We start from the raw sequence: 14,879 nt of genomic DNA, 5'->3' as shown, positions 1-14,879 counted from the left end.
TAACAAAATGCCATAATCCGGTGGCTTAGAAACCACAGAAATTTCTTACAGTTCTGGGAGCTGGGAAGTCCAAAGTCAAGGCTCTTGCAGATTTGACATCTGAAGAGGGCTCACTTTCTGGTTCATAGATAACACCTTCCCACTATGCCCTCACTTGGTGGAAGGGGCAAGACAGTTCTTGGGGGTCTCTTTCATAAGGACACTAATCCCATTCATGAGGGCTCCATCCTCATTACTTAATCACCCCCAAAGGCCCCACCTCCTACTACCATCAACTTGGGAGTTTTCAACATAGGAATTCTGGAGGGACATAAACATTGAGCCCCTAGCAATAGGTATTAAGGTTATGATGGTTTAATATTCAAACAGAAAGGAGTGAACCATACAGGCAAATGGGAACTTCCTTACCATTTGGTTTGGGAGATTTACCATTACCTCAAAGCAGAACTTGAATAGCCAAATTTACGCAAGTACATTTTCCTTTTTTTTTTTTTTTTTTCAGTGAGTTGTTTCAAAAAGTTCTTAGTAGTTGTCTACATAAAAGCCTTTTGTGGTTTTCTGATAACCCAATGCTGTCCACCATACCCCAACATGTAAAATATGGGCCCTCTCAAGGGTGACCCCATCTCCCTGTTGCCTTAGGAGTCTGCTCCCAGTGTAATTATAGCCTCTCTTTCACTCCCAAAACTGTTTCAGTTTGGGTAATAAGTTATGTGGTGACCCTAGTAGTAATCTGATATTGTCAAAGGAGAAATAATGATATGGAACATATGTTGAATATGTAAATTTGTTATTATTTTTTATTGAGCATTAATTTTGTGTGTGTGTGTGTGTGTGTGTAGACACACATATATTTTCAGTCCTCACCAACACTCTGGGAAGTTAAGCAAAATTAATGTTCCCATTTTGTATTTGAAAAGAAATCAAGGCACAGAATAAATAACTTGCCCAATATTGCACAATGTAACTTCAGAACCTGCACTCCTTACCGCTATTTATTGCTGCCTGCTGCCTCCTGAGATGCTGGATCTTTACTCCAGAGAATCTGGGTGGTCAGAGAGGGTTTGATTTAGACATGGTGGTCCTGAAACAGGAATAAGAGAAAGAAGATGAATTCAAAGTGGAAATACAGAAAAATAAATGGTCCCCTCTTATATTTATTTCTTATAGCTGCCATTTCTAGGGCTGCAGATGGCAGTCCTAGGAAATAAATACAGGATGTCTTAATGGCTGAAGACAACAGAAATTTAGGCCAGGCATGAAGACTCATGCCTGTAACCCCAGTGCTTTGGGAGGCCAAGAGTTCGAGACCAGCCTGGGCAACATAGTGAGACCCCCATCTCTACACAAAAATTTTTAAAAATTAGCCAGGCATAGTAGCGCATGCCTGTAGCTATTTAGCTACTCAAGAGACTGAGGTGGGAAGATTGCTTGAGCTAGGAGTTTGAGGTTACAGTGAGCTATGATCATGCCACTGTACTCCAGCCTGGGTGACAAAGTGAGACCCTGTCTCTAAAAAAATTATATATATATATTCCTCTCACAGTTCTGGAGGTTAGAAGGCCAAAATCAAGGAGGAGGACCTTCCCTTGCCTCTTCCAGCTTCTGGTAGCTCAAGGCACCACTTGATTTCTGGTAGCATCACTTCAATCCCTTTTCCCATCTTTGCCTTCTTCTATGTGCCTGTGTCTCTAATCTTCCTCTGTCTTTCTCTTCTAGGGACATCTGTCATTGGATTTAGGAACCACCCTATATTCAGAATGATCTCATCTTGAGATCCTTAAGTTAACTATGTCTGCAAAGACCCCTTGTCTGAATAAAGTCACATTCACAGTTTCCAGGAATTTGGACCTGAATATGTGTTTTCCAGTTGGGGATCACCATTCAACCCACTAGGCCTCTGGACATGCATGACAGGGCATGTAGCTCCTGTAATCTGTATAAATCTAGGTCTAAATGTATTCCTTTGAGCCCATCTTGAGAGGCCTTTTTTTTCCCCCCTCTTCAGAGTTGCTTAAGTTTCCCTTCTTAAGATTCTCAAGAAAACTTCCCAAGTTACGAACAGCAAGAAGTATTTTCTTCATTTCTAGAAAACCCCAGAACTGAAGGGAGGCCAAGATGTTAGAAGGAAGCAACACCATTCCTCATCCTAAAAGCCCTGCTTTTCTTCTGCCTGCCTGGACATTCTCCACCAAGCCCAGTGTCACTCTTTGAGGCTTCCTGAAACCATCCTCTCACCCACCCCTACTCACAACCTCATCAGAGACACAGTCAGCTTTCTGCTGACTTTCACTAATCAGCTGTGTGACTTCAGGCTGCTCTTCAAGTGTCTAGGCTTGTTTCCTCCTCTGGAAAGAAGGAACAAAAAGAAAAAAGAAAGAGAGAGGTGGGGAGGAGGGAGGGAAGGAGGGAAGGAGGGAAGGAGGGAAGGAAGAGAAGGAAGGAAGGAAGGAAAAGAAGGAAGAAAAGAAGAAAGGCAGGCCAGTCTTGAAGGTCTCTAATATCCTAGCCATAGCATTAAGGTTGTTGAGCCAGGGAACCGCATCTCTAAGATCTCCATCTTGTCCTTATTTCCCTGCTTAGAAAATCATTGCATCTTCTTCTCCCAGTCTAGGCCTGGTTTGCCCTCTTCTCCTTCCTCCAAAGGGCTCTCTTTAAAGCTGATCTTATTCATCCCTTAAACCAAGTCTTCACTACCTCTTGCAGATCTCTGCCTCCAGTCAGAACTCCCCAATTCTAATTCCCAGGCCCAGAGCTCTTTTCTCTCCCCTGAAGGAGACAGAGCAGAATTCTCTATTCCTTTACTCATCTCTTGTTTCCTCACCAGTAATTAACTTTATTATTATTTAATAAAGATACATAGAGGACATTCCTAGCAAAGCACAACAAATACTTGGCTCTAAATATCAACATTTGGAATTCACACATCCCACTATCACCAGAAAGTGATTATTAGAAGGAAGAATTTGCTGTAGGGTTTTTATGCCTTTCCTGTTAGAGGTGACAGATGGTTCCCAACAACAAAAAAAATACCAGTCACTCTTGATAAAATATGTGCACGCCAAACCAAAAAGACAGAGATGGACAGCAAATTGGCAGCCATTACCACTACAGTTTATATTTGGCATTTGAAGACACTGATTATATATACAGAAGTCACATCATGCCATAATAAAGTCCTTTCTTGATTTAAAAAAAAAAAAAAAGCAAACAGGATGGGTGCTCATGACTGTAATCCCAAATACTTTGGGAGGCCGAGGCAGGTGGATCACCTGAGGTCAAGAGTTCGAGACCAGCCTGGCCAACATAGTGAAACCTCATCTCTACTAAAAGTACAAAAACCAGCCAGGTGTGGTGGTGGGCGCCTGTAACCCAAGCTACTTGGGAGGCTGAGGCAGGAGAATCACTTGAACCCAGGAGGCAGAGGTTGCAGTGAGCCAAGATCATGCCACCGTATTCCAGTCTCCAAAAAAAAAAAAAAAAAAAGAAAAGAAAAAGAAAAGAAAAGAAAGCAAGCAAACAAATCTTTATATGTTCAGTAGTTTTTCCACCAGACTTCAAGCTCAACACTAGACTTTTCAGTTCAAACGCAAGCAAATGGTAATCTTGCAGCCTGTAAGGGCCTAGGGCTAAAAGTTAACCACTTTAACATCCTAAGGAACACGAGTTGGGGAGGCCAGCACCATGAGTTTCAGGGGATCAGTTGCTTCAAGTAGCTGCCACCCTATGCCTACCGTCCCACCTCCTTCAGGGTCTGACTTTAAAATTTCCACAGTGGCCTCTCATCTTGGTCTGCACCATAATGTCAACAGTGTTAATAAAATAAAATTTTCCAAACTTGCTAAGGGTAGCGGCTGTTTCATCCCCACACCTGCTACCACCCCCATCCCAGCAGAAGGTCTGTGAGCTACAGAGCCAGTCCTGTGTCCTCTCAGCCCACCCCCTCCCTGCTCAGAAGCTCGGCCAATGGGATAACCTTTGGGTAGCCGCAGGACTACTCTCCCCACAGATCTCACAGCAGAACTGGAAAGGTTTCATCAACGGCTAGGAAGCAGAAAAACATCAGGTAGGAAAAAAGTCAAGTGAGTTGTTCTCTTTGAAGCTTGCCCTAGGGAGTCTCTGCAAGCCATTATTCTGAAGCCTAGAAGCAATGCCCTCCCCAGGGTGCCTTGCTTGAACAAATACTGAGAGACAAAAAAAAAAAAAAAAAGGCTCAATTTCAGAGCTTCCAAAGGCCCCTGATGAGGCTGGAGTTCCCTTCAACAGCACGGTGACTTTGTGTGTGCAAAGCAATTATAGGAGTTGAATGTCAGAGGAAACAGGGGTGAAATCTAAGCACCACCCCAATAGAAAGTACAGATGTTAGTAGTCACCACCTTGTGGCTCCCCCAAAAGCCCAGATAGCTCCAAAGTGAACAGGTTTCCATTCATTCAGTATTTAATAATAGGTGTCAAGTGTTTCAGCAGCCCCTGTCCTATTGGAACTGTTTTGATGGGGAAATAAATAAGCAAATTTGTCATCTTACAACACCTGGTAAGTTTTCTCAGCCACACTCAAGTCGAGGTGTTGAGCATGCACAGAGAGTGGGGAAGACCCGATGCCCAAGGCAGGAGGCGGTTCCTGGAGAAAGTCATATCTGCACAGAAGGAAGAAGATCTGGCCAGGGAATCAGATGAAGGAATAGGTGTCCAGGCAGCTTGCCTTACACACTAGGAGGGACAAACTCTGCCATATTCTATGCCATTGAAAGAAGTTCCGTTTAGCTGGAACAGAGGACAGGAGGGAGGGCTAGAGAGTGAAGAGACTGGAAAAGGAGGCCATAGCTGGGTGCTGGATTGCAGGCACCATAAGGAGTTTGGACATCTCCTAAAGGTATCTGGAGAGTCCGCAGCGCAGGAGGAGGAGGAGAGGAGCAAATGATGGGATTGGATCTGCAATTTAGGATGATTTCTCTTCCAAGGAGCACCGTGCCCTCGGACTCTTTGTTGTCTTTGACACACTCAGAGCTGCTGTCATGGTAATTGTTAAAAAATAAAATTTTAAGAAAATGAAAACCTGAAGGTAGAAAATGGAAGATGGTAACTCTGAGGGTCACTATGGGAAGCCAGCCTAAGACCACAGGGTCAGAAGTTGTCTAGAATCCACAGCCGAAAATATGTCCTCCGCTCCTCCAAAGCCAGGGAAAGATCTGGCCCCCCAGCCTGCCCTGGAGGAAAGGGGCAATGCTGCACACAGCCTGGGCTCCCTCTTTGCTGCCCCCAGGCTGAGCTTGTTAAAATCTCCATCATTTTCCAGCCACTGAACTGCATCAGATGAGACTGAGTCTGCGTTTGTAAAAGACAAGAAGAGCCCCTCTCTATACAGCTACACCCCCTCCACCCCACCCTCTGCCAATCCCAAGAGATGAGCCCATCTCTCTGCCCTCAGTTGGGTTGCTCTGGGAGCCTTTATGGGGTGCAGTGGCCCCCAGACTACGGGGCTGTCACTGAAGTTGATGCCTTTCCTACAGGGACAAGGAACCCAGCAGACCTGCCTCCTGCCTCGGTCTGCCACCTGGGGAAGGCAGGGTTCTCCCTTTGAGCCTAAAGAGTTTTCTACCCCAGGGCTGAGAGTGTGAGTGGAAGTCAGGAGGAACCAGCTGTAGGTGAAGCCCTAGGAACGGCCTTCTGGTCAACCTCCAGCAGGTCTCAGCTCCTCTTTCTGCTCCCATGGAAAGACTCAGAAATGGGGTATTTGGCATCATTTTGCCTGAAGAAGAGATGGAAGGGCTTGGAGGTGCGTACAATGGTGAGAGAGTAAAGAGGAGACCAAAACTCTTCCAGGGAAGGCAGGTCCAAATGACCCACTTAATTATAAATGATCTAAGCCTCAGGTGACAAGAGGAATCAGACAATGACCGAAGACTCTCCACCCCATGGGGGAATAGCATTTTCTTGTGCAATTCAGAACACTAGAGGTTGGTGATGTTAAGAGATGTCTTATTTCAGGCAAAAATAGATGTTAAATAGGGCTCCCTAGATGCATGTATAGATGTATGTATAGATGTATAGATTCGTGTATAGATAATTCTCATTTGTACGGAGCGTTTATAGTTTGCAAGCTTTATCACCATCATATTGGATCTTCTTCACAAACCAAATGAGGTAAAAAAGCAAAGTATCATTACTACTACCTTGTGACAGGTGAGGAAACTGGAAGGAGGTTGAGTGAAACAGGTGTTACATAGCAGAAAGGACATAAGATTTAGAGTCTAAAGACCCGAATTCAAGCCCTGCCTCTCCCACCAACTAAATTGCAAAAATAATTGTGTCTGTATATTATATTTAATTCTTAAAAGTGTGACTATATTTCCCTTATTTTCAAGTTCTTATGAAAAGAATGGGCACCTTATTCTTGCACCCATATGTGGTTAACACAGGTAACATTATCTCAAGACTCCCCACAAATAATTGCCCTTTAAGTTAATGTGTGCAAAGAGCTTTGGGTAGTGCCTAGCATGCCGTAAGTAGCATATGAGTGTTAACTATTATGGTTTATCTCTTTGTCCCCAGCACCCACACAGTGTCTGGCACATGCTAGGTGTTTCATAAATACAAGCTGATAGAATGACTGAAAGGTATTTACTGTCCAGTGTAGGAAACAGACATATAAGCAAATAATGGCAATAGGAGTGAGGTGAGTGCTATGGAAGGTATGCATCATTGTGTGGTGGTGGGGAGTAGAATAAGAAGTTGCTCACTGCAAGAGGAAGGGTGAGGGAGGGTGCACTGAGGAGGTAAAAAATATGCACTGACCCATTTGTAAGGGCTTAAAGACTTCGGAGAAGGACATGAGTTAAAGAGAGTGGAGAAAGAATCTCTTAGGCAGGAAGTTAAGCGTGCAGAAAAGTCGGTAGTCTTGATGCAGTAGCATGTACTCAGAGAAGAGTGACTGACTCAGTATGGCTGGGAAGTAGAGTGTCAGGGACATCGTGGTGGAAGAAGAGATTGGAGCCACGGCCAGATGTGAACAACTTTGAACGTCAGACTAAGGAATTTGGATCTTATTCTCTAGCAGAAATGCAGAGCCAGTGAAGGGATTGTAAGCCAAAGAAAGAATATTTGTGTCATTGGAAGGCCGATCTTATGGATTTTCAGCAAAATGGCATCGAGAAAAGCAAGACTGGAGGCAAAGAGACAAGTTAGGAAACTATTTCCATAATCCAGGTAAAATATAAGAAGAGGTTGAGCTTAGATTATGACCACTGAGACCTTGAAGAGGAGACAGATTAGAAATGTATTTAGGAAATGTCATCAGAGAACTTTGTAAGCTACTAAACATGTCAGGAAAAACAAGGAAAGAGGTAAAGATGATGTCAAGGACTTAAGCTTGTGTGACTGGATAAACAGAAGCCCCACTAACCAAGTTAGAAAATGCTGGCATGAGAGCAAATGAGAAGTCCCCCGTCTGGACACTCTGTGTTTGAAGTTTTTGCTCAGTGTGCACAGGAAGGTGTCCAATAGCTGTTGAACCAGAGCAGACTGGAAAGAGCCTGGGAAGGAGTCCACCCTGGTGTTGTAGGTCTAGGGTCATCAATGGACAAGTGATATAGCTTAAGCCATGGAAGAGGATGAGATCAGTCAGAGTGAGAATCTAACCTGTGTTGGCCATGCATGGAAGCAACAGCGAGATGCTCATTCCACCCAAGAACTTAAAAATAGAAAAACACAGTCACCCCCCTAAGAACTAAATAGTATTATACAGACGCAATAAATGTGAGGAGCTCATTGTGGGAGTAAAATGAGATGTCTGTGCCTAAGGAATTTGAGAAGGCTTAAAATGTCCATCAGCATGGCTTGCTGTAACCTCCTGTCTGTGGACCTAGTCTTTGGCAAGGAGGCTGGCATTGCTGCAGCTATCTTAACAGCAGCCTAAAGAAGAGAAAATAGGCTGAGAGCATCTCAAACAAACCAAGCCAGGGCCAAGTCTAAACCATGTTCCAACCCTGGCCTTTTTCGGTTATACAATCAAATAAATTCCTGTTATTGTTTGCAGTTGAGTTGGGTCAGATTTTCTGGTCATTGCAGCCAAAAGCGTGCTAGGGTGGTACCCTCAGTGAGCCTGGAAGCACAGCAAGCGGAGGAAGTGAATGAGTCCCAGTAGGAAGGCACCTCTCCAGGGACCAGGGGACTTGAGTCTGAGGGTCAGGGCGTGTTCCCCATGCTTTCTGCTTGGACAGGATCTGGATCTTTGCTTTCTGTTTTCAGAATTCCGGACTCATCCGCAACATCGTTTCTATGGCTCCCTTAAGAGTGAAGAAGTCTCTTTGGCCTTGTCTCATTAGGACCAAATTGGGTCATAGCTTTTCCTGAACTAGTTCTGAGGCCAGGACCAATTCACATTGGCCTGGATTCCAAAAGCCAAGGGAGTGCGGTTACTCTTAGGCCCTTTAGGCCCAACCTCAGAGCTAAGGGTGGCAGCAGTCCCTCAATTACAGGGGCTGCGTGGGCAAGGCTTGGGCAAAACTGCAATAATCACCAGGTGAAGGGGAAGTGGATGTCAGGGAGGCCACCATGACGTCCACTAGACTAACCAGCTTTACCACCTTCTGGATATAAGTTGGCTTCCTATTTGGACCTGCCAGAGGAAAGCACAAAAACACTACCAATTCAAATCTTATGGTCCAGAATGTATTTCCTACCAGTAAGGCTGTTTTCATTTATGAGGGGCTGCTGTATCAGGTAAACGTAAGAATATTTCGTGATTTAATACAATGAAGTTTTCCTTACTCAGATACACTCTAAACAATGGCAAGGTGAGCGACAATGAGCACTCTGCTCCAGAGATGGCAGGGTCCCTATCTGCTTTGAAGCCATTTCAAAGGTTGTCCTGGACAGCAACATACAGCCTGCACATGGGCCAAGAGAGAGGGAAGCAGTGAGAGGGGAGCCTTACGGCTCAAGCCTGGCAGCAGAGTGCCTTACTTCGGCCCGTAATCGTATGCCATACACAGCAGTGGTGAAGCCTGGGAGAGCCCCTCCATCCCATTTGAACTGCCTGAGAGAGAGAAAACAAACAAACAAACAAAAAACAGAAGAGGATAGAACTCTGGAGAGCAATAAAACAATCTGTAAGCCAAGGATAAAAAGAAGCCACAAAGAAGATTAAGATGGGTAATCAGAGAACTAAAGACAAAAACCAGAGTGGAGACAGAGATTAAAGGAAGAGGAAGTTCCAAGAAGGGGAACAAGAACACTTAACCATCTCCCCTCTCATTAGATGGTGTTGAGGATTAAAGGAGCTGGGAAATGTGAAATTGTTACCAAAATGGTGAAACCACTGTAGCCATGTGCTAGACAGCCTCTGATAACGTGCCTGCCTCTGGGGCCTCTTGAGAGCCCAGCCTGTAACATTCAGCCCCTGGAATTGCCAGCCCCGCCCTGCTCCCTCCCTTTCTGGACTCCCAGCAGATGGGGTAGCAGGGAAGGTTGAACAGCTACCACCTAGGGCCTGCAAAAATGCCCTGTGGTTCCAGAACCTCAGGCAGAGTCTCCAAAGTTGAGCTGCCCCTAAATCTGCAAGAGGCCGTTGCATCTCTAAGACACAATGTCAATGTCCTGTGCTCTCCAGGAAAATACCCACCCCTTAATCACACTGGACCAGACTGGGCTGCACTTGTACTTGAAGAGGAGAAAGACGAGAGAGAATAAATACAAGAAATCTTTTGTACAGGAGGGTGGGGTGGGAGGGTTGGAGGAGTGTTTCAAAAGCTTTTCTAAATTTAATATGTCATTTTCTAATTGTATTTCATAATTGTGTAATTATCCCCAAGTATTTTTCTTTAAGTAATAGAACTAGTAATTACATACTAATTGAATGTGTAATCTCATCATTAGGATAGGTAAATATATAATAGTGTGATGATGAGAAGGTAATTAAAATTCCAAGGATGACTCTGCCATAAAAACATATGGCATGTTCCTGCCGCTGTCCCAGGATTCCATTCTCCAGCAGGCTTTGAAATCCCACCTGGACAGAAGAGATAAGCTCCAAGGCCTAGGAAACGTGTAATGAGACAGCACATTCCCCACTGAGCATACGGGCCATGGGGAGTAGTTTTGTCTGCCTCTCTCTCCACAACCCTTCCCAAAATACTTCCTTGGGATTTCCCACGTTCACACCATTCCCCATTAGGAAGGAAGCCTAGACTTGCAGAATGGCTCGATAAGGGCTGTCTGACTCCCCCAACCCTGCCTGAATGCAGAGCTCTGACAGGAGTAGGTTGGCCACGAAGACAGGCTCAAATGATGCATGAAGAAAAATAAATATATTCACCCCAGAGCAGCTGTGGTACCCACAACCAACACGGATCTGTGTGTGAGGCTTCTGCACGGGCAGAGGCTGCTATTTTCAGGGAGACCCACTGAGCCGGATTGTGCAGGAGGTTCCAGCCACCTGGATGGCCCCATGATGGAGGCCGAGGGCTGGCCTCAGGCACAGCACCAGCTTCCTGCCCCATCTATGACAAGGACTTCCTCCTCGACCAAACATTACTCATTACTCATTACTCCGATGAGCCCCCATCCTTGGCCAACTTTAGCAAAGTTTTAGCAAAGAATCCTGCTGAGCCAGTTTACTGAGAATCCCCCCGCCTAGATATCAAGTTCCTCTTCCCCATACTCTGGATACCTAAGCAAGTTCCTCTTAGTGATTTTCCATCTACTTCCTCGCCCTGTCGTTGGTGTAAATCCCCACTTGTCCCTTTTGCATTTTGAGTTGAGTTTACTCTCTCTTCCCTGTTGCAATAGTCTTGAATAAAGTATCTCTTGCCATTTTGGACAAGCATTTTGTGTATTTTTTTTCTTTAATTGCTAAAACCCAGGGACATGGACCATGAACAGACCTGTCTAATCTGAGATGACACTCATGGCCTTACCTAGAGGGTGACAGGTGTCCTCCTGGGGTAAGCTAAAGATGCTAAGGAAGCACAGATGAAAAGGGACATTGACCTGGACATAGTCAGTGGGAGATGGGCGCAGTAGAGGGGTCAAAGTAGAGGGGAGTGTGAGGTGACAAGTCACCATGTGCCTCACTGGGGAGGTGATAACATGGCCTTTTCAACAGGGTGGAGACCATGAAGAAAACAGTCAGCAGAGACAAGGCTGGAGAGGGTGGGCCAAAGAGCCTTACAACCTTCATCAAAGTTCAGACTCTCCTGAAGATGGCCTTTTTTACTAACTTGGAAAAGGTATAAGTCCAGATGGATAGAAAGATGGATAGAAAGACGGACTGAAGGACTGATGATGGATGAGAAGATCCTGGATATCACAATAAAGCAAAACGATCCCTGGCCTCCACCAAGGCTATGATATTCTTCTTCTGAATCCCTAGTCCCAGAAGATCAGGGCCAGCAAGGTAAAGACTAGGACCCAGGCAAGGCCCAGTGCTCTCTCTGCTCTGTGTGCCCCTCCTGAGGAAAGCAAGGACTCCCCTTGTCTATCTACTACTTCTTTTTTTATTTTATTTTTTTATTTTTTATAATTTCAACTTTAATTTTAGATTCAAGGGGCACATGTGCAGGTTTGTTACCTGGGTATATTACATGATGCTGAAGTTTGGGGCGCAAATGATCCTGTCACGCAGGTACTGAGCATGGTACTTGATAGTTTTTCAACCCTTGCCCACTCCCTTCCTCCCCACTCTGGTAGTCCCCAGTTTCTATTGCTGCCATCTTTATGTCCATGAGTACCAAATGTTTAACTCCCACTTGTAAATGAGAACATGAGATATTTGGTTTTCTGTCCCTGTGTTAATTTGCTTAGGGTAATGGCCTCTAGCTTTATTCATGTTGCTGCAAAGGAAATTATTTCATTCTTTTTTATGGCTGCATAATATTCCATGTTATATATGTACCACATTTTCCTTATCCAATCCACCATTAATGGGCACCTTGGCTGATTCCATGCTTTTGCTATTGTGAATATAACAAATAGTAAAGTGCTATGATGAACATATGTGCATGTGTCTTTTTGGTAAAACCATTTTCTTTCACACAATACTTCTTAAATGCACTAGTCACTTCACATAGACACACACATTCCAAAGGCCTCACATCACACAACAGCACCAAGGCCCTTGACTTCCATGTCCCAGAAGGACCTCTCCAAGCCAACAGGTTCAAAGAGAAAGTTTCTTTCTTTCTTTCCTTTCTTTCCTTTCTTTCTTTCTCTTTCTCTCTCTCTCTCTCCCTCTCCCTTTTTCTTTCTTTCTGTCTCTCTCTCTCTTTCTTTCTTGACAGAGTCTCGATCTGTTGACCATCCTGGAGTGCAGTGGCACAATCTCAGCTCACTGTAACATCTGTGTCCTTGGCTCAAGTGACTCTCCCACCTCAGCCTCCTGAGTAACTGAGATCACAGGCATATACCACCATGCTCACCTAACTTTTGTATTTTTAGTAGAGACAGGATTTCACCCTGTTAGCCAGGCTGGTCTCGAACTCCTGGCCTCAAGTGATCTGCCCACCTCGGCCTCCCAAAGTGCTGGGATTACAGGCGCGAGTCACTGTGCCCAACCGAGAGAATTTCTTAACATCAGATATGTAGATTGATTTTCCCCCATGATCATATTAAAAAATGAGGAAGCTGCCTTAAGATTTGGTTTGTGGCCCTCAGAAATCTCAAAGGCACATGGGGCTACAACCCAGTGTGACAGGGCAGAGGTGGGTCACATGCTCGCCTTTGGAGCAGGAACACTGAAGTGAGGCTTGAGTGACAGAGAGGAGGAGGAAGGGTGGCTCCCTGCAGGGAACCCAGTGGAACCCCTCAGTGACAGCTTTGGCGTGGGAGGGAAGGGAAGGGAAGGGTAGATGAATGTCAGAAACTGGAAGACAGTAAGTGGAGCTCCTACCTAAGCATATTAAGTATTTTCTCTGCATAGCAGTCAGATGAGAGTTGAGTTGTGACTTGACCCACTGTCCCCAGATGCTAGCAATCTGTTACAAGACTCCCTAGTCACTTAGCCTGAAGAATACTTATTACCTGTCTTCTTTTTTGTTTTCTTCTGAGCTGTCCTTTTAATAACATGACAAATTCGGCCCACATGCATACAGAAATTCCCATGCAGATGTTGGCAGCTTTGTTCCACCATGGCAAGGCTGTCAGGTGCAGAAAGCATGAAAACAGAGGGATCCTTGACACAGAAGGTCTTCCACGCCACTCCTGCAGGATTAGGGATTGGCTTCCTGACACTTTCTTGGAAGCCTGGGGTCCAAACTACAGGCACCGAAGCCACAAATGCCAGCCCCTGGCCAGATGGTTTAAACCCCATCCCATTTATTCAGAAAAGTAACAGTTGCCTGGGTTTAGACATTTTCTTTAGGAACGTCTCTATAATCGGCTGCCTCAGAGGCACACACAATAGGGCACATGTTAGTAACAATACAACAGTGCATTAAAGTAAATTACATTTTAAAAGATATTATCTACCTCAGAAGTTTCTCCCGCTAGGTCTGGAAGGTGGGGCGGGACAGCTCCCAGCTGAGTCATTACCAGGGGCTTCTTTGGAGAAATCAGCTGGTGCGCAAGAGCAGAGGGGAGAGAGGGTGTGCTTGGAAGCTTGAAGATGCGCTGAGATCCCTGAGCATAGCTGGGGTCCTGAGACCTGCTGCCCAGCTCTGGTGTCTCTGCCTCTAGTCTTTTTGTCTGAGCACTCATGTGTCACAGGGGACGGGTGTGGCAGGGAGAGCATAGGCTCCTGAGTCACACAGATGTGAACTCAAGCCTTGGCTTCACTGTTACAAGTTGGAGGACCTAGAGAAATATACTCTACCTCTCTGAGCTTTCTCTTTTTTTTCAGTAAAATAAAATAGAAATACAAACTCGTGAGACTGTAGTAAAGACTAAATCACTTTCAGATAGATCACCTTTATTGTTACATAGAGAATGAATGAGACGGGAGAGAAACTGGAGGTGGAGGGCTATATGGGAGAATATTGCAAATAGCCTGAGCAAGAGATGACCAGGACCTGAACTAAAGCAACTGCAAGAAGAGGGACAGAAAAGAAGGAACACATGCTATTAAGGATACAGTACTTACATGGCTTGGTCACCAGGGGTATGTAGAGGATGAGAGGAATAGAGTAGATGCACATGGGTTGGGGGACACTGAAGTGCCTTGCTGAGATTGGAAGCCATGTGTTTGCAGTAGATCCAACTTACACGGCTCTGTGATTTTCTACAACGTTTAAGTACAGGAACGATAATGGTAAATGGTTAGAGATCTAAGGGATGAGAGGATAGGGGTTAAGATGGGTCAGGTGGAGAGGGTTAGGGTGAGTCATGAGGAGAGGGTGAGGGTAGGATCAGGTGGAAAGGGTTAGGGTGAGATGAGGAGGGGAGGGTTAGGGTGGGTCAGGTGGAGAGGGTTAAGGTGGTTCAGGTGGAGAGCATTAAGGTGAGATGAAGAGAGGGTTAGGGTTGGTCTAGTGGATTGGTGATTGTATCTGTTACAGAGAACTCCCAGCTGGGTAGGGAATGGACTAAAGCCATGGGTGAGATGATGTCCTAGAGTTTCAGGAGTGAAGCCATGCTAGCTGATGACAATGTGCAAGGTTTGAGTGAAGGCATTAGTGAGATTTTTGAGCCCAGGAGATCAAAGATCCCAGAAGCCATGCACTAACTGCTATACAATACTGCCTATTTTAAAAGGCTTAAAGACAACTGGAAAGAGAAGACATGCACATGCAAAGCTCGGGGAGCCTCAGGATTGCGAGACGATGATTAGCTGGGGAACCCACACAGGGCTGTGTGGAGCATATGCTATTTAAAATGGGCATCATGGCCCAGCTCGGTGGCTCTTCCCTGTAATCCCAGTACTTTGGGAGGCCAATGCGGGAGGATCA

The 14,879-nt window shown here is 45.3% G+C and overlaps 1 long non-coding RNA gene across 1 annotated transcript; it reads right to left on the bottom strand.

Annotated features, from left to right (window-relative positions):
- Positions 1-496: 496 nt before the first annotated feature.
- On the bottom strand, positions 497-14,311 carry LOC110741282. Its single transcript, XR_002517220.2, has 2 exons — positions 13,465-14,311; positions 497-1,084 (listed from the first exon to the last, which is right to left on the bottom strand). It is a non-coding gene; the product is annotated as an uncharacterized LOC110741282 (long non-coding RNA).
- Between the last annotated feature and the right edge of the window lie 568 nt (positions 14,312-14,879).

The sequence above is a fragment of the Papio anubis genome, chromosome 12 (genome assembly GCF_008728515.1).
Source record: "Papio anubis isolate 15944 chromosome 12, Panubis1.0, whole genome shotgun sequence".
Taxonomy (NCBI): Eukaryota; Metazoa; Chordata; class Mammalia; order Primates; family Cercopithecidae; genus Papio; species Papio anubis.
Note: the sequence above shows the minus strand (reverse complement) of the source record. Positions and strands in the feature narration are given on the sequence as shown.